The sequence below is a fragment of the Balaenoptera physalus genome, assembly GCF_965194825.1.
Source record: "Balaenoptera physalus genome assembly, chromosome: 21".
Lineage (NCBI taxonomy): Eukaryota > Metazoa > Chordata > Mammalia > Artiodactyla > Balaenopteridae > Balaenoptera > Balaenoptera physalus.
This window is the reverse complement of record NC_138902.1, coordinates 13,695,149-13,716,843: the sequence shown is the minus strand read 5'-3', so window position 1 is coordinate 13,716,843 and position 21,695 is coordinate 13,695,149. Positions and strand designations below refer to the sequence as shown.

General features: G+C 36.2%; 1 protein-coding gene across 3 annotated transcripts in view; it reads right to left on the bottom strand.

Moving 5' to 3' along the window:
• The window catches only part of LOC309651427 (disintegrin and metalloproteinase domain-containing protein 5-like), a 157,593-nt gene that overhangs the window by 46,529 nt on the left and 89,369 nt on the right, over positions 1–21,695 (bottom strand). The window lies entirely within an intron of this gene.

Below are 21,695 nucleotides of genomic sequence, written 5' to 3'. Positions count from 1 at the left end.
TCAGCAGAAGGAAGGAAATTATAATAATCAGAGTGGAAATAAATAAAACAGGGTCCCAAAAAACTATAGAAAAGATCAAGAAAATCAAGAGATGGTTTTTTGAGAAAATAAACAAAATGGATAAGCCTTTAGCCAGGCTCATTAAGAAGAAATGAGAGAGGACTCAAATAAACGAAATTAGAAATGAATAGCAGAAGTTACAATATCACAGAAATACAAACAATCATATAACAATACCATTATACATAAACAAATTGGGCAACATAGAAGAAAGGGATTAAATCCTAGAAACATACAATCTTCCAAGACTGAATCAGGAAGAAATAGATAAATTGAACAGACATGGATTACTGGTATGGAAATCGAATCAGTAATCAAAAAATACCCAACAAACAAAAGTCCAGGACCAGACGGCTACACATGGGAATTCAACCAAACATTTAAAGAAAAGATAATGCTTATCTTTCTCAAACTATTAAAAAAATTGAACTTGAGGGAAAACACTCAATCTCGTTCTCTGAGGCAAGCATTTCTCTGATACCCAAACAAAAACACTATAAAAAAAGAAAATTACAGGCCAATATCTCTGATGAAAATCCTCAACAAAATATTTGCAAACAAAATTCAACAATACATAGAAAAGATCACGCAACATAATCAAGTTGGATTTATCCTAGGGATGCAGAATGGTTCAATATCCACAAATCAATCAATGTGATACACCATATTAACAAAACAGATAAATATCACCTAATCGTCTCAATAAATGCATAAAAAGCATTTGACAAAATACAACATCTATGCGTAATAAAAACTCTCAACAAAATTGGTAAAGAGGGAATGCATCTCAACATAATAAAGGCCATTTATGGCAAACCCACAGCTAACAGCATACTCATAATGCCAAGCTGAAAGCTTCTCCTCTAAGATCAGGAGCAAGACAAGGATGCCTACTCTGACCATTTCTATTTAATGTAGTATCAGAAATACTAGCCACAGCAATCAGATAAGAAAAAAAAAATTGCACCCGAATTTGAAGGGTACAATTTGAGAATTGCACCTTTCATTTGAAGATTTAAATCAGTCACTATTTGCAGATGATACGATGCTATATATAGAATATCCCAAAGTCCCACCAAAAAAACATACAGACTAACAAATGAATTCAGTAAAGTTGCAGGATACAAGATTAATATAGAGAAATCTGTTGCTTTAAAATAAACGAATAGTAAAATATCAGTAATGGAAAGCAAGAAACAATCTCATTTACAATCGCATCAAAAAGAATAAATTACCTAGGAATAAGTTTAACCAAAGATGTGAAACAACTATTCTCTGAAATCTATGAGACACTGATGAAGGAAACTGAAGATGATACAAATAAATGGAAAGGTATCCTCTCTTCATAGATTGGAAGACTTAATATTTTTAAAATATGCATAATACCCAAAGCAATCTACAGATTTAATGCAATGCCTATCAAAATACACAAGACTTTAAAAAATTTTTATTTCATATTGGAAATCATAGTTGATTAATAATGCTGTGTTAGTTTCAGGTGTACAGCTAAGGGATTCAGTTATACATATATATGTACCTATTCTTTTACAAATTCTTTTCCCATTTAGGTTATTACAGAATATTGAGCACAGTTCCCTGTGCTATACAGTAGTTCTTATTTGGTTATCTATTTTAAATATAGTAGTGTCTACATGACAACCCCAATCTCCCAGTCTATCCCACCCACCCCACACCTACACCCTGGTAACCATAAGTTCATTCTCTAAGTCAGTGAGTCTGTTTCTCTATTGTAAATAGGTTCATTTGTATCATATATTTAGATTCTGCATATAAGCAATATCATATAATTGTCTTTGTCTGATTTACTTCACTTAGTATCATAATCTCCAGATCCATTCATGTTGCTGCAAATGGCATTATTTCCTTCTTTTTTCATGGCTGAGTAATATTCCATTGTATATATGTACCACATCTTCTTTATCTATTCATCCGTCAATGGACATTTAGGTTGCTTCCATGTCTTGGCCATTGTAAACAGCGCTGCAATGAACACTGGGGTGCACATATCCTTTTGAACCATGTTTTTCTCTGGATATATACCAAGGAGTGGGATTGATGGGTCATATGGTAGCTCTATTTTTAGTTTCTTAAGGAAAATCCATACTGTTCTTCATAGTGGCTGCACTAATTTACATTCCCACCAACAGTGTAGGAGGGTTCCCTTTTCTCCACACTGTCTCCAACATTTACTGTTTGTAGATTTTTTGATGATGGCCATTCTGACTGTGAGGTGATATCTCACTGTAGTTCTGATTTGCATTCCTCTATTAATTAGCAATGTTGAGCATATTTTCATGTACCTCTTGGCAATTTGTATGTCTTCTTTGGAGAAATGTCTATTTAGATCATCTGCCCATTTTTTGATTGGGTTTGTTTGTTTTTTTGATATTGAGCCACATGCTGTTTGTAAATTTTGGAACTTAATTCCTTGTCAGTCACATTGTTCGCAAATATTTTCTCCCATTCTGTGAGTTGTCTTTTTATTTTGTGTATGGTTTTCTTTGTTATGCAAAAGCTTTTGAATTTAATTAGGTTGAAGTTGTTTATTTTTGTTTTATTTGTATTACTCTAGAGTGAGCTCAAAAAAAGATATTGCTGTGATTTATGTCAAAGAATGTTGTGCCTATGTTTTCCACTAAAAGTTTTATAGTATCCAGTCTTACATTTAGGTTTTTAATCTATTTTGTGTTTATTATGTGTATGGTGTTAAAGGATGTTTTACTTCCAAGTTTTTACATGTAGCTGTCCAGTTTTCCCAACATCATTTATTGAAGCGACTGTCTTTCCTCCACTGTATAGTCTTGCATTCTTTGTTATAGATTAATTGACCATAGGTGTTTGGGTTTATTTGTTGAGTTTCTATCCTGTTCCATTGATCTATATTTCTGTTTTTGTGCCAGTACCATACTGTTTCAATTACTGTAGCTTTGTAGTATAGTGTGAAGTCAGGGAGCCAGATTCCTCCAGCTCTATTTTTCTTTCTCAAGATTGTTTTGGCTATTCAGGGTCTTTTGTTTCTCCATAGAAATATTAAGATTTTTTGTTCTAGTTCTGTGAAAAATGCCATTGGTAATTTGAAAGGGATTACACTGAATCTGTAGATTGTCTTGGGTAGTACAGTCGTTTTGACAATATTGATTCTTCTATTCCAAGAACATGGTATATACTGTTCCATCTGTTTGTGTCATCTTCGATTACTTTCATCAGCATTTTACAGTTTTTGAAGTACAGTTCTTTTTTATTTTATTCTTTTTGATGCAATGGTAAATGGGATTGTTCCTTAATTTCTCTTTCTGATCTTTCTTTGTTAGTGTATAGAAGTGCAGCAGAATTCTTTGTATTAATTTTGTATCCTGAAAATTTACCTAATTCATTGATGAGCTCTAGTAGTCTTCTCATAGCATCTTTTGGATTTTCCATGTATAGTATCATGTCACCTGCAAACAGTGACAGTTTTGCTTCTTCTTTTCCAATTTGGATTTCTTTTATTTCTTTTGCTTTTCTGATTGCTGTGGCTAGGACTTCTGAAACTATGTTGAATAAAACTGGTGAGTGGACATCCTTGTCTTGTTCCTGATCTTAGAGGAAATGCTTTCAGCTTTTCACCATTGAGTATGTTGTTAGCTGTGGGTTTGTCATATATGGCTGGTATTATGTTGAGGTATGTTCCTTCTATAACCACTTTCTGGAGAGTTTTTATCATAAATGGGTGTTGAATTTTGTCAAAAGCTTTTTCTGCATCTATTGAGATGATCACATGGTTTTTATTCTTCAGTTTGTTAATGTGATGATTCTCATGGATTGATTCACGTATGTTGAAGAATCCTTGCATCCCTGGGATAAATCCCACTTGATCATGGTGTAGGATCCTTTTAATGTATTGCTGGATTCGGATAGCTAGTATTTTGTTGAGGACTTTTGTATCTATGTTCACCAGTGATACTGGCCTATAATTTTCTTTTTTGTGTGGTATCTTTGTCTGGTCTTAGTATCAGGGTGATGGTGGCCTCATTGAATGAGTTTGGGAGTGTGTTTTCTGCAGCAATTTTTTGGAATAGTTTCAGATGGATAGGTGTTAACTCCTCTCTAAATGTTTAATAGAATTAACCTGTGAAGCCATCTGGTCCTGGACTTTTGTTTGTTGGGAGTGTTTTAATCACAGTTTCAATTGCAGTACTTGTGACTGTTCTGTTCATATTTTCTATTTCTTTCCACTTCAGTCTTGGGAGATTGTACTTTTCTAAGAATTTGTCCATTTCTTCCAGGTTGTCCAAGTTATTGTCATATAGTTGCTTGTAGTAGTCTCTTATGAACCTTTGTATTTCTGTGGTGTCTGTTGTAACTTCTTTTTCATTTTAATTTTATTGACTTGAGTCCCCTTCCTTTCTTTTTGATGAGTCTGGGTAAAGGTTTATCAATTTTGCCAATCTTTTCAAATAAGAAACTTCTAGTTTCATTGATCTTTTCTATTATTTTCATTTGTTTCTGCCCTCATATTAATGACTCTTTGCTTCTACTAACTTTGGCTTTTGTTTCTTCTTCTTTCTCTAGTTGCTTTAGTTGTAAGGTTAGGTTGTTTATTTGTGATTTTTCTCATTTCATGAGGTAAGATTGTATTGCTATAAACTTCCCTCTTAGAATTTCTTTTGCCATGTCCCATAGGATTTGGATCATCATGCTTTTGTTTTCATTTGTTTCTAGGTATTTTTAAAATTTCCTCTTTGACTTATACAGTGATCCATTGGCTGTCTCATAGCATATTGTTTAGCCTCCACGTGTTTGTGCTTTTGCAGTTTTTTTTTCTTCTAGTTGATTTCTAGTCTCATAGTGTTGTGGTCAGAAAATATGCTGGATATGATTTCAATTTTCTTAAATTTACTGAGCCTCACTTTGTGGCCCAGCATGTGGACAATCCTGGAGAATGTTGCATATGCACTTGAAAAGAATGTGTATCCTGGTGCTTTTGGGTGGAATGCTCTATAAATATCAATTAAGTCTATCTGGTCTAAGGCCTGTGTTTCCATACTGATATTTTGTCTGGATGATCTGTCCATTGATGAAAGTGGGGTGTTAAAGCCCTGCACTATTATTGTGTTACTGTCAATTTCCATTTTCATGGAGTAACTTTTTCCATCCCTTCACTTTCAGTCTGTTTGTGTCTCTGGATCTGAAGTGGGTCTCTTGAAGACAACATATATACAGGTCTTGCTTTTGTATCCATTCAGCCAGTCTATGTCTTTTAATTGGAGCATTTAATCCATTTACATTTAAGGTAATTATCAATATGTGTGTTCCTACTGCCATTTTCTTAATTGTTTTGCATTTGTTTTTGTAGGTCTTTTTTCTTCCCTTCCTCTTTTGTTCTTTTCTCGTATGGTTTGATGACTAACTTTAGTGTTGTGTTGGATTCCTTTTTATTTTTTGTGTGTGTATCTATTGTAGATTTTTGGTTTGTGGTTACCATGAGAATTTGACATTGCAGTCTATATATTAACAAGATTGTCTTAACTTGCTGGTCTTTTAATTTCAAATGCATTTCCAATATCCTGCATTTGTGCTCTCCTCTTCTCACAATTGCAGGTTTTGATATTGTATTTGTGTGTAGATTATTTCCTACCTTAACTTGGTGTTTGCCTTTAGTGGTGAGCTTTTCCATTCATAATTTTCTTTTTTTTAGTAGTGGTGTTTTATTTTCTGTTTATAGAAGTTCCTTTAGCATTTGTTGCAAAGCTAGTTTGGTGGTGCTGAATTTTCTTACCTTTTGTTTGTCTGTAAAGCTTTTTATTTCTTCATCAAATCTGAATGAGAGCCTTGCTGGGTAGAGTATGCTTGGTTGTAGGTTCTTCCCTTTCATCACTTTAAATATATTGTGCCACTCCCTTCTGGCCTGCAGAGTTTCTGCTGAGAAATCAGCTGATAACCTTATGGGAGTTCACTTGTATGTTATTTGTTGCTTTTCATATTTTTTGTCTTTAATTTTCGTCAGTTTGATTACTATCTGTCTCAGCAAGTTCTTCCTTGGGTTTATCCTACCTGGACTCTCTGTGCTTCCTGGACTTGGGTGACTGTTCCCTTTCCCATCTTAGGGAAGTTTTCAGCTATTATCTCTTCAAATATTTTCTCAGGTCCTTTCTCTCTCTCTTCTCCTTCTGGGACCCCTATAATGTGAATGTTGGTGCCTTTAATGTTATCCAAAAGGTCTCTTAGACTGTCTTCATTTCTTTTCATTCTTCTTTCTTTATTCTGTTCTGTGGCAGTGATTTCCACCATTCTGTCTTCCAAGTCATTTATCTGTTATTCTGCCTCAGTTACTCTGCTATTGTTTCCTTCTAGTGAATTTTTCATTTCAGTTATTGTACTGTTCATCTCTGTCTTTTTGTTCTTTAGTTCTTCTAGGTCTTTGTTAAAGATTTCTTGTATTTTCTCATACTGTGCTTCCATTCTTTTTCCAAGATCTTGGATCATCTTCATTATCATTACTCTGAATTCTTTTTCCAGTAAATTGCCTATCTCCACTTTACTTAGTTGTTCTTCTGGGGTTTTATCTTGTTCCTTTATCTGGGACATATTCTTCTGCCATCTCATCTTATCTAACTTTCTGTGATTGCAGTTTCCATTCTGCAGGCTAAAGGGTTGTAGTTCTTTTTTCTTCTGCTGTCTGCCCTCTGTTGCATGAGGCAGGCTAAGGGGCTTGTGCAGGCTTCCTGGAGGTATCATTGTCTCTGACTTCAGACTATACTACAAAGCTACAGTAATCAAAACAGCATGATACTGGCACAAAAAGAGACATAAATTACTGGAACAAAATAGACGGCCCGGAAATAAACCCACACACATATGGTCAATTAATCTACAGCAAAGAAGGCAAGAATACACAATGGGGAAATGACAATCTCTTCAATAAGTGGTGCTGGGGAAAGCTAGACAACTACATCTATAAGAATGAAATTAGAGGGTTTTCTCACTCCATTTACAAAAATTAACTCAAAATGTATTTAAGACCTAAATGTAAAACCTGAAACCATTAAACTCCTAGAAAAATACATAGGCAATACATTGGTCTTAGCAATATTTTTATTGGATCTGTCTCCTCAGGCATGGGAAATAAAAGCAAAAATAAACAAATGAGACCTAATCAAACTTTAAAATTTTTGCACAGCAAAGCAAACTATCAAGAAAATTAGAAGCCACCTACTGATTGGTAGAAGATATTTGCAAATGATACGTCTGATAAGGGTTTAATATTGAAAACACATAAAGAACTTATGACTCAATATAAACAAACAAATAAACAAACAACCTGATATTAAAATGGGCAGAGTACCTGAATAGATATTTTTCCAAAGAAGACATGCAGGTGCCCAACAGGTAAATGGAAAGGTGCTCAACATCACTAATTATCAGGAAAATGCAAATGAAAACCAAAATGAGATATCACTCCACACCTCTCAGAATGTGTATCATCAAAAAGCCTACAAATAACAAATGTTGGCACAGATGTGGAGAAAGTGGAACCCTCGTACACTGTTGGTGCAAATGTAAATTGGTGCAGTCACTATGGAAAACAGAATGGAGGTTCCTCAAACAATTGAAAATAGAACTACCATGTGATTGAGAAATTCCACTCCTGGGTGTTCATCCAAAAGAAAAATAAAAACACTAATTTGAAAAGATACATGCACCCTAATGTTCATAGCAGCTTTATTTACTACATAGCCAAAATATGGAAACATAAGTGTCCATCAGCTAATGAATGGATAAAAAATATGTGGTATATGGTATACAATGAAATACTACTCAGCCATAAAAACTAATGAAATTTTGCCATTTGCAACAATATGGATGGACCTGGAGGGTTATGCTTAGTGAAAGTCATATAGAGAAAGAAAAATACTGTATGTTTTCACTTACATGTGAAATCAAAAAAATAAATAAATAAAACAAGCAAATGAATGCAACAAAAAAGAAGCAGAATCACAGATACAAACTAGTTACCAGTTGAGAGAGGCTTTTAGGAGTGGCAAGTTATAGGAAGAGGATTAACAGTTACAAACTACAAGGTATAAAAATAAATAAAATATATGAATATAACATACACCACAGGAAATGTAGCCTATATTTTGTAATAACTTTATATCGAGTATAATTTATAAAAATATAAAATCAGGAATTCCCTGACAGTCCAGTGGCTAGGTCTCTGCACTTCCACTGCAGGGGGCATGGGTTTGATCACTGGTCGGGAACTAAGGTAACACGTGCCACATGGTGCAGCCAAAAATAAATGAATGAATGAATAAATAAATAAATTAATAAAATCACTATATTGTACACCTGAAACTAACATAATGTTGTAAATAAACTATACTTCCATAAAATAAAATAAATAAAATTATTGAATTAGAGGAGAAAAAAAATAGAATGAAAAGGAATGAAGAACACCTACCTGACCTATGGGATACCATCAAAGAAATGATGAACACATCATTGCAGTCCCAGAAGGAGAAGAGACCGAGGAAGGGATAGAATGCTTCTTTAAAGAAATAATGGATGATAATGTCCCATGCCTGGGAGGAATTTGGATATCCAAGTTTATAAAGCTAATAGATCACCTCAAAATTCAACTCAAAGTAATCTTTTGCAATACACATAATCATAAGACTGTCTAAACCAAAGACAATGAGACAATTATAAAAGCAGCAACAGAAAAAAATTTTCTCATACAAGGAAACTCCCATAAGGATATCTAAATTTCTCAGTAGAGACTTTGCAGGCCAGGAGAGAATGGGATGATCTATTCAAACTGCTAAGAGAAAGAAACTGTCAAACAAGAATGTTTTAACCAGAAAAGTTGTTCATCAGAATTGAAGGGGAAATAAAGACTTTCCCTAAGAAACAAAAACGGAGGGAATTCACCACCACTAAACCTGTCTTACAGGAAATGCTGAAAAGAGTTCTACAAGCTGAAGTAAAGGGATGCTAATTAGTAACATTAAACCAAATGAAAATGTGAAACATACTGGTAAAAACAAGCATATAGTCAGATTCAGTACGCTCTAATACTGTAATATGGTGATGTGTCAACTCCTTGATTCTAATATAAATGTTGGAGGAAGAAAGTATTAAAAATAGCTATAGCTTCAACAACTTTTAGTGGGTACACAATATGAAAAGATTTAGTTCTCAGTACAAGAAAAATTGTTTGTAACTATACATGGTGACAGATGTTAACAACACTTATCATGATCATTTTGCAATATTTAAAAGTATTGAATCACTATGTTGCACAACTGATATTAATATAATATATTTCAATTATACCTCAATTTAAAAAAAATATAAATGGTGACATCAAAAATATGAAAGGGGGATAAAAGGATAGAGTTTTTAATGTGATCAAAGATAAATTATCAGCACTCTCTCTCTCTCTCTCTTTCTCTCTCTCTCTCTATATATATATACACATATATACGTATGTAAACATGACATACATATGTTTTATGTGAGCCTCGTGGTAACCACAAAGCAAACACTTAAAGTAGATACAGAAAAGATAAACAGAAGGGAATCAAAGTATACCACCATAGAAAATAATTAATTTACAAAAGAAGGTAAAAAGAAAAGAATAAAAGAAAAATAGAGTTACAAAACACAAAACACCCAGAAAACAACAAATAAGATGGCACTAGTTGACTGTTAACTATTGGTAATTCTTTAAACATTAATGAACTGAATTCTCCAGTCAAAAGGCATATGGTGGCTGGACAGAAAAAAAAAAAGACCCTATTATGCGGCCTACAAGAGACTCAGTAGAGTTTTAAGGATACACAGAATGTCAAAAGTAAGACATGGTAAAATATATTCCATGCAAGTGGAAGCCAAAAGAGAGTAAAGGTAGCTATATTTACATCAGACAAAATAGACTTCAGGCAAAAATAGAAACAAGAGACCAAGATGGTCATTATGTAATGATAAAGAGGTCAATTCATCAAGAAGATATAACAATCATAAATATATATGCACTCAACAATGGAGCACCTAACTATATTAAGCAAATACTAACAGATATGAAGGGAGAAATGGACAAAAATACAATAATAGTAGGGGAACTCAACACACCACTTTCAACAATGGATAGTTCACTCAGACAGAAAATCAACAAATAAACGTTGGACATGAACCATACATTAAACCAAAGGGATCTGACAAACATATTCAGAATATTCCATCCAACAGCAGCAGAATTCACATTCTTCTCAAGCACACATGGTACATTCTCCAGTATAGAGTAGTGTTAGGTCACAAAACAAGGCTTAGCAAATTTAAGAAGACTGACATCATAGTAATTATATTTTCTGACCCACAAAGGTATAAAACTAGAAATCAATAACAGAAGTAAAGCTGGAAAATTAACAAATATGTGGATATTAAACAATATGCCCCTGCACAACCAGTGGGTCAAAGAAGAAATCAAACAAGAAATCAAGAAATATCTTAAAACAAACAAAAATATAACATATGAAAATCTCTGGGATGCTACAAAAGCAGTTCTAAGAAGAAAGCTTACAACAACAAATGGTACATTAAGAAAAAATAAAGATCTCAAATAAAGAACCTCACTTTACTTAACAAGCAACTAGAAAAATAACAAACTAAGGCGAATGTTAGCAGAAGGAAGGAAATAACAAACATCAGAGCAGAAATAAATGAAATAGAGACCAGAAAATAATAGAAACAAAGAAATGAAGAGCTAGTTTTTTGAAAAGAAAGAGATTTGATAAAACTTTAGCTAGACTAAGTCAGAAAAAAGAGAGGGCTCAAATAAATAAGAGAATTTAAAGAGAAAATATTACAACTGGTACCACAGAGTACAAAGGATCCTGAGAGACTACTATCAACAATTATAAACCAACAAACTGGACAATCTAGAAAAAATGGATAAAATCATCAAATACATACAAACCACCAAGACTGAAACACGAAGAAATAGAAAATCTGAACAGACTTATTACAAATAAGGAGATTCAAAAAACTTCCAACACAGAAAAGCCCAGGACCAGATGGTTTCACAGGTGAATATCAAACACTTAAAGAAGAATGAATGTCCATCCTTCTCAAACTCCTCCAAAAGATTGAAGGAAGGAAACACCTGCAAACTCAATTTATGGGGCCAGCATTATCCTGCTACCAAAACCAAAGCATAAGGATACTACAAGAAAATTACAGACCAATAACCCAATAACCCCAATAAATACAGATGCTAAATTTCTCAGAAATATTAGCAAACCAAATTCAACATCACATTAAAATAATAATTCACCATGATCAAGTGGGATTTATCTCTGGGATGCAAGGTTGGTTCAACGAATGGAAATCAATATATGTGATATGCCACATTAATAGAATGAAAGATAAAATTACATGATCATCTCAATAAATGCATAAAAGGGATTTGACATAATACAACATCCTCTTATGATAAAAACTCTCAACAAATTGGGACTGAAAGGAACATACTGCAACACAACAAAGGCCATATATGACAAACTCACAGCCAACGTCATACTCAGTGGTGAAAGGTTGAAAACTTTTCTTCCATGATCAGGAAAAAGACAACGGGGCCCATTCTCACCAGCCCTACTCAATATAGCACTGGAAGTCATAGCTAGAGCAATTCGGAAAGACAAAAAATAAAAAGCATCCAAATCAGAAAGGAAGAAATAAAATTGCCCTTGTTTGCAGATGATATGATCTTATATACAGAAAATCCTAAGACTCTACAAAAAATTCTTAGAATAAACAAATTTGTTTAAGTTACAGGATACAAAATTAACATATATGAGACAGTTGCATTTCTGCCCACTAATAACTAAACATTTGAAAAAGAAAAAGAAACAAAGAAACCAACCCAATTTACAGAAGGATTTGAAAGAATAAAATACTTAGGAATAAATTTAACCAAGGAGGTGAAATATCTGTCCACTGAAAACAAGGCTTTGATGAAAGAAATTGAAGAAGACACAAACAAATGGGAATATACCCCATTATCATGTATTGGAAGAATTAATATTATTTAAACGTCTGTATTATGCAAAGCTGTCTATAGATTCAATGCAATCCCTATCAAAATTCCAATGGCATTTTTCAACAGAAATAGAAAAAACGATCCTATCATTTTTGTGGAGCCATAAAAGACCCCATATAGCCAAAGCAATCCTGAGAAAGAAAAAAAAGAAGCCAGGGGCTTCACACTTCTTGATTTCAAATTACACTAAAAGTTATAGTAATCAAAACAATATGGTATTGCCACAAAAATGGACACATAGAACAATGGAACATAGTTGAGAGCCCATAAATAATCCCCTACACACAGTCCACTAATATTTGACAAGGGAGCCAAGAAACTCAATAGGGAAAGGAGAGTCTACTCAATGCTGTTGGGAAAACTGCATAACCACATGCAGAAGAATGCAATTGGACCTCTATCTTACACCACTCAGAAAAATGAACTTGAACTGGATTAAAGACTCAAACATAAGACATGAAACAGTAAAACTCCTAGAAGGAAACAGGGAAAGAGCTCCTTGACATTTATCTTGGCAGCAGCAATTTCCTGAATGTGACACCAAAAGCAGAAGCAACAAAAGCAAAAATAAGTGAGACTACATCAAACTAAAAAGCTACTGCATAGCAAAAGAAACAAGTAATAAAATAAAAAGAAACCTACAGAAGGGGAGAATATTTGAAAATCATATATGTGATAAGGCATTCATATCCAAAGCATATAGAGAACTCTTACAACTCCATAACAACAACAACAAAGATTCGAAAATGCACAAAGGATCTGAACAGACGTTTTCCATAGAAGACATGCAAATGACCAATAAGTACATGAAAAGGTGCTCAACATTATGAATTACCAGGAAAATTAAAATCAAAATCACAGTGAGACATCACGTCACACCTTTTACTTTTGCTATTATCAAAAAGATAAAAGATAACAAGTGTTGACAAGGATGTTGAGAAAAGGGAAAACTTGTACACTGTTAGGGGGAATGTGAATTAGTGCAGCCACTATGGAAAACAGTATGGAGATTCCTCAAAATCTTAAAAATAGAACTACCACATGATGCAGCAAACCCACTTCTGGGTACACATCAAAAGAAATTGAAATAAGGATCTCAAAGAGATATCTGCACTTCCATGTTCATTGCAGCTTTATTCACAATATTCAAAATATATAAACAATTTAAGTCTTCAGCAATGGATGACTGTAAATAAAATATATATGTATAACGGAATATTATTCAGCCATGAAAAGTAGGAATTCCTGCCATTTGAGACAACCTGGATGAATCTTGATGGCATTATAAGTGAAATAAATCAGATCAAGAAAGGCAAATATTGTATGATATCACTTATATGTGGAATACAAAAAGCCAGATTCAGAGAAAGAGAGTAATGTGGTGGTTATCATGGGCTCCAAGTAGTGGAAATAGGGAGATATTGGTTGAAGGGTACAAACTTCCAGTTATAATATTAGCAAGTTCTGTGAACCTAATGCACAGCATGGTGATTACAGCTAAGAATACTGTGTCATATACTTGAAAGTTGCAAAGAGAGTAAATCTTTAAAGTTTTCACCACAAAAAGGAGATGGTAATTATGTGATAGGATGGAGGTGTTAGCTAATGCAATGGTGAGAATCATTTTTGCAATGTTTAAATGTATCATAGCAACAATTTTTACACTTTAAACTTACACAGTGTTATATGTCAATTATATCTCAATAACATTGGTGGGGGGAGATTCCCAAGGGAGAAAGACACCAGCAACACAGTGGTGTAGGAAGCACTAGAAGAAAGCCCTCTCACAAATACACTGATTCAGCAACAATTCATAAATAAATTCCCTTTGTGATGAACCTGAAAATAAATGAAAGTCTCATCTTCTCTGGGAGAAAGCAAAACCACTAGAGTCAGTAGGGAGATTCAGGAACCCTCTTGCCAGAAACCTGCCCTAGTGCAGTTCTTACAAGCAGGAAGCTCTCAGCTTCACCCAGAAGAGAGAAGGAATTTGTCTGCAGGTCCAGCACCCATATATTTCCAAGGAGGCTTTCCATAGATCTGGAATTTGCTTTTCAAGTTCTGGGAGCTCTGATGGGTCTGGACAATCTAGCTGCCTGGGGGACAACAAGGATAGCATCTTGGCATATTTGACACCAAGGGTACTCCCCCCTGCTCACCAAAGGGTGAGTGGATGAATAATCCCAGCTCTCAATTTCCCCCTTGAAAGGGAAAGAGTAGATCCATTTGTCCAGAGCCCCAAGTACCACTTGTACAAACTGAACAGAAAAATGCACTAGAGGGGTTCAACAACAGACTAGATCAAGCAGAAGAAAGCATCAACAAACCCGAATACAGGTCATTGAAAATTATGTAGTAAGAAGAGCAAACAAGACAAAAGAATGAAAGCAAGTGAAGAAAGCTTAAGGGACTTATGGGACACCACCAAAGGCACTAATATATACATTATGGGGGTTCTGGAAGAAGAATAGAGAAGGAAAGGATCAGAAAGTATATTCAAAGAAATAAAGGCTAAACATTTTCCAAAGTGGAGAAAGGAAGTAGATGTTCAGAACAAGGAAGGCCAAAGAAATTCAAATAAGTTGAACCCAAAGAAATCCATACCAAGACACATTACAATCAAATTCTCAAAATTCAGAGACAAAGAGAGGATATTGAAAGTAGAAAAAAAGGTGATTTGTCACATAAAAGGAAACCCCCATAAGACGATAAGTGGATTTTTCATGAGAAACCTTACAGGCCAGAAGGTAGTGGGATGATATACTCAAAGTGCTGAAAGATAAAAACTACCAACAAATAATACTATACAGGGGAAAACTGCCCTTCAATTAAGGAGAGGAGATGGCAGAGTAAAAAGACCCTGAGCTCACCTCCTCTCATGAGTACACCAAAATCACAACTATCTGAGAACAACCATTGATGAAAAAGACCAGAACCTACCAGAAAAGATCTTCTACAACTAAAGACATAAAGAAGGAACCACAACAAGATGGGTAGGAGGGGAAGACTCCTGATATAATCAAATCCCATACCCCTGGGTGGGCAACCCACAAACTGAAGAATAATTAGAGTGCAGGGGTTCTCCCACAGGAGTGAGAGTTCTGAGCCCCACACTGGGCTCCCCAGCCAGGGGTCCTACACCAGGAAGACAAGCCCCCAAAGCATTTGTCTCTGAAGGTCAGTGGGGCTTAATTTCAGAAATCCCAAAGGACTGGCAGAAATAGAGCCTTCGCTCTTAAAGAGCGTACAGAGAAGCTCACACACATCAGGACACAGGGCAAGAGCACTAATTTGATAGGCGCCTGGGGGAGATCTACCTGCTGGTCTTGGATAGTCTCCCAGACAGCCAGGGGTGGCTACAGATCATCCTGGGGACACAGACACTGGCAGCAGGCATATTTGGGAGCTTACTACCGTGTGCACACTGCTGCTGCTAGTCACCATCTTGGGATACTCTGTTTCTCTCATTCGTGCCAAAACCTGGCCCCATCAAACACCTGTAGGCAACCAGTGCTGGGATGCCTCAGGCCAAACAACAAACTGGGTGGGAACACAGCCCCATCTATCAGCAGACAGGCTACCAAAAGATTCCCGAACCCACAGCAACTCTAGACAGGCCACTAGACATGGCCCTGCCTATGAGAGGGCCAAGACCAAGCTCCACACAACGGTGGGCAGGCACTGGCCCTGCCTTCCAGGAAACCTGCATTAGTCTCTAGACCAGTCTCACCCACCAGAGGGCAGGCACCAAACGCAAGAAAACCACAGTCCCACAGCCTGTGGATGCAGCCTGTGCATGGCAGGCCAGACCCTACCCTGGGACCAGCTGTGCCATGGCACTGCCCACTAGCAGCCCAACAACAAGCTTCAAGACACCCCAGATGCCATACCCAACTGTATCAGAAATCGACCACCCCCACCAGCAATCTGACACCAGCTCTGGGAACTGTGGGTCCTGAAGCCAGACTCCAGGACCTAACTCTACCTGCTGGTAATCCAGCACATTAACCCCAGGACATGGCTTCACCCACCAATGGGGGAAAACATCCCTGGAGTGTTCTGGACCCTGACTCTGTCCACCAGCGATCCAGCGGTAGATCCAGAGCTCCCTGGGGTTCTGCAGTCAGCCGCCTTGTAACCCGGCCCTACCACCCAGCAGCTGAGTGCCTTCACAAAAGGCAGGGCCTGGCAATCAACCAGACCAGGGGCCAACCAAGCTTACCACACCAACCACATCGTCAGTCCACCACAAAAGAAGGGCCCACACAGTTCTCTTAGGGCAAATCCGTAGAGCATATGGCTTGGGTATCAAAAGGGGTGTGCACTGCTAAGACACATAAGACATCTCCTACAGAAGTCCACTTTTCCAAGGTCAAGAAATGTAACTAACCTACCACATAGACAAAAATACAATAGCAACTTAAACAAAATGAGGCAGCAGAGGAACATATTTCAGATGAAGGAGCAAGATAAAACCCCAGAAGAAGAACTAAGTGAAGTGAAGATAGGCAACCTACCCAAGAAAGAGTTCAGAGTAATGATCGTAAAGATGATAAAAGAACTTGGGATGGGAATGGATGTACAAAGCAAGAAGTCAGAAGTTTTTAACAAAGAGTTAGAAAATATAAAGAACAACAAAAGAGAGATGAAGAATACAATAATTGAAATGATGGGCTTCTCTGGGGGTGGACTGGTTAAGAATCTGCCTGTCAATGCAGGGGACATGGGTTTGAGCCCTGGCCCCGGAAGATCCCACGTGCTGTGGAGCAACTAAGCCCATGCACCACAACTACTGAGCCTGCACTCTAGAGCCTGCAAGCCACAACTACTGAAGCCCGTGCACCTAGAGCCCGTGCTCTGCAACAAGAGAAGCCACCACAATGAGAAGCCCGCGCACCACAACGAAGAGTAGTCCCCACTCGCCGCAACTAAAGAAAGCCCGCAGGCAGCAACGAAGATCTAACGCAGCCAAAAATAAAATAAATTAATTTTAAAAATAACTGAAATGAAAAAGACACTAGCAGGAATCAATAGTAGACTAAATGAGGCAGAATAACAAATGAGTAAGCTGGAAGACAGAGTAGTGGAGATCACTTGTGCTGAAAAGAAAAAAGAATGAAAAGAAATGCAGACAGTTTAAGAGACCTCTGAGACAACATCAAGCACATAATATTTGCATTATAGGGGTTCCAGAAAGAGAAGAGAGACAGAAAGGACCTGAGAAAATACTTGAAGAAATTATAGCCAAAAACTTCTCTAACATAAGAAAGGAAACAGTCACTCAAGTCCAGGAAGCACAGAGAGTCACATACAAGAGAAACCCAAGGAGCAGCACGCTGAGACACATATTAATCAAACTGCCAAAAATTAAAGACATAGAAAAAAGCAACATATTAAAAGCAACAAATAACATAGAAGGGAACCGCCATAAGGCTATCAGCTGATTTTTCAGCAGAAACTGCAGGCCAGAAGGGAGTGGCTCAATATATTTAAAGTGATGAAATGGAAAAACCTACAAAGAAGAATACTCCACCCAGAAAGGCTCTCATTTAGATTTGATGGAGAGATCAAAAGGTTTACAGACAAGCAAAAGGTAAAAGAGTTCAGCACCACCAAACCCGCTTTACAAAAAATGTTAAAGGAACTTCTCTAGGCGGCAAAGAGAAGGCCACAACTAGAAACAAGAAAATTGCAAAATGAAAAACCTCACTGGTAAGGTAAAGGTATAGTAAAGGTAGGAAATCATCCACGCACAAAGCTAGTATGGAAGTTAAAAGACAAAAATAGTAAAATCATTTATATTCACAATAAGCAGTTAAGGGATACACAAAACAATTAGATATAAAATATAATATCAAAAGAATTCAGAGAAATCAGTAATTGCAAGGGGAGGAAAATACAAATACAGGATTTTAAAAATGTGTTTGAAATGAAGAGATCAGCAACTTGAAACAATCACGAATACATATAGACTGTTATACAAAAATCTCACAGTAACCACGAACCAAAAATCGATATTAGGTATACACAAAAAAGAAAAAGGAATCCAAACATAACACAAAGATAGTCAACAAATCACAAGAGAAGAGAACAAAAGAAGAAGAAAGGACCAAAAAGACTGAGAAAGACAAACCCACAACAATTAACAAATGGCAATATGAACATACATATTGATAATTACCTTAAAGGAAAAGGAATAAATGCTCCAACCAAAAGATACACGGTGGTTGAATGGATACAAAAACAAGACCCAGTGTTGTGAAGGCACAAAAACAGACACATAGAACAGTATAGAGAGCCCAGAAATAAACCCATGCACCTATGGTCTACAGTAAAGGAGACAAAAATATACAACAGAGAAAAGACAGTCTCTTCAATAACAAATGGTGCTAGGAAAACTGGACAGCTACCCGTGAAAGAATGAGATTATAACATTTTCTCACACCAGATACAAAAATAAACTCAAAATGGATTAAAGACCTACATGTAAGACCAGATACCAAAAAACTCCTAGAGGAAAACATGGGCAGAACACTATTTGATATAAATCGCAGGAATATTTTTTTTGGATTCATCTCCTAAAATAAAGGAGATAAAAGCAAACATAAACAAATGGGACCTAATTAAACTTAAAAGATTTTGCACAGCAAAGGAAACCATAAACAGAATGAAAACACAACCTACAGACTGGGAGAAAACATTTGCAAATGATGTGACAGATAACGGGTTAATATCCTACATATATAAGAAGCTTAGACAACTCAACATTAAAACAAACAAACAAACAACCCGATTAAGAAATGGGCAGAAGAACTGAACAGAAATTTTCCCAAAAAAGAAATGCAGATGGCCATCAAGTGCATGAAAAGATGGTCAACATTGCTAATCACGAGGGAAATGCAAATCAAAACCACAGTATCACCTCACACTGGTCAGAATGACTATCATCAAAAAGAAAATGAATAACAACTGTTGGGGAGGATGTGAAGAAAAGGGAACCATCGTACACTATTGGTGGGACTGTACACTGGGGTAGCCACTGCGGGAAACAGTATGGAGGTCTTAAAAAACTAAAAGTAGAACTACCATATGACCCAGCATTTCCACTCCTGGATATATATCCAAAAAAAAAACCCCACAAAAACATTAATTCAAAAAGACACATACCTCCCAATGTTCATAGAAGCACTATTTACAATTGTCGAAGCAACCAAAGTGTCCATCAACAGATGAATGGATAAAGAAGATGTGGTGTACCAGTACACACACACACACACACACATAATGGAATACTACTCAAACATAAAAAAGAATGAAGTTTTGCCATCTGCAACAACTTGGATGCACTTGGAGGTCACTGTTAACTGAAATAAGTCAGAGAAAGACAAATACTGTATGATATCACTTATATGTGGAATCTAAAAAATATATCAAAGTAGTGAATATAACAAAAAAGAAGCAGACTCACAGATACAGAAAACAAACTAGTGGTTACCAGGGGAACAGGCAAGGGGAGAGGGTCAATATAGGGGTAGGAGGTTAAGAGGTATAAATTAGGTAGAAAATGAGCTACAAGGATATATTGTATCACGTGGGGAATATAGCCAATATTTTATGATAACTATAAAAGTAGTGTAAACTTAAAAAGTGTGAATTGCTATATTGTACACCTGTAACATATAATATTACTGTATATCAACTATACTTCAATTAAAACATTAAGGAGAGAGAAAATCTCTCCAAACAAAAGCTGAAGAAGTTCATGATCACTAGACTTGCCTTATATGAAGTGCTGAAGTGAGTGACATCAGCACTGTGTTGGCATATGGGATCCTTCCTTTTTGTCCCCCCGCTTAAAAAAAAATCCACATATATTTACTACCTATGAATTCTATTTTAGGTGCTCATGAAAGCACAGAGGATGGGAGGAAATAGTTCCCAAGCTTCAAGAAATTAAAGATTTAGATCTAACTATACAAAATATGATGATAAAATGGTAAAACACTAATTGCTAATGGGCTTCAGAGTAAGGAAATTATGCAATGAAGCTTTAAAAAATATGTAGCTGGATTATTTTAAAGAAATTTAAAAAGAGGTAGGTACTATATATCAAATAAATCGGTTTTTGTTTTCTACAAATTTGTATTGTGTTAAAATGCACATAACAAAGTTTACCATCTTAATTATTTTTAAGTGTTCAGTTCAGTGGTTCATTGTACATTCACATTGTTGTGCAACCATCACTGCCATCCATCTCCATAACTCTTTTTATCTTCTAAAATGGAAACTTTATACCTATTGAATAACAACTCTCCATTCTTCCCTTCCCCAAGCCCCAGCTACCACCATTCTACTTTCTGTATCTGTGATATTGATTACTAAGTACCTCATTTCAGTGGAATCATACAGCATTTGTCTTTTTGTAACTGGCTTAGTTCATTTAGCATAATGTCCTCAAGGTTCCTCCATGTTGTACTTCGTTGCAAAATTTCCATCCTTTTTAAGACTAAATAATATTCCATTGTTTATATACACTGCAGTTTGCTTTATCCATTCATCCATTGATGGACATTTGGGTTGCTTCCAAGTTTTAGCTATTGTGAATAATGCTGCTATGAACATGAGTGCATAAATATCTCTTCCAGACACTGCCTTCAATTCTTTTGCATATACCCAGAAGAGCAATTGCTGGGTCATATGGTAATTCTATTTTTAATAATCTGAGGAATCTCCATACACAGAATAGTGGTGATGCCATTTTACGTTCCCACCCACAGTGCACAACTGTTGCAATTTTTCCACATCCTCATCAACATTTGTTGTGTTCTTTTTTTTTTGACAGCAGCCATCGTAATGGGTGTGAGGTGGTATCTCATAGTTTTGATGTGCATTTCCCTAATGATTAGTGATGTTGAGCTTCTTTTCATATGCTTGTTGGCCATCTGCATGCCTTCTTTAGAGACATATCTAATCACGTCATTTGCCTGTTTTTGAATCGGGCTGTTTGTTTTCTGTTGCTGAGTTTTAGGAGTTTTCTATATATTCTGGATATTAATTTCTTATCAGATGTACGATTTGCAAATATTCTCTCTCAGTGGAACTACAAAACAGCCAGAAAGCAATTAATGAGATGGCATCTGGTAAGTCCTTATATTTGGGGTCAGATAATTCTTTCTTATAGGAGCTGTTTTGTGCATGGTAGGATGCTAAATAGTAGCAACTCGGACTTCCACTCTCTAGAAGCCAGCATCAGTTCCACCCCAGCTGTGAAAACCACAAAGGCCTGCAGGCGTTGTGTCTGGAAGGAAAAGGCCATGAATGCTGCTAAAAATGCTAAAGTGCACAGGATCCCACACCCCTCACAGCAAGAACTGCCTGGCCTAAGATATCCACAGTGCTGACGTGGAGAAACCCTGACGTAACTGTTCGTTTTGCACTCACATTGCTTTATGTGTCAAAACAAAAAGAGCAATGTTCTCCTGGCATCAGCAAGATGACTCCTTAGGAGATAACATTCCTTTCTCAATCCTGT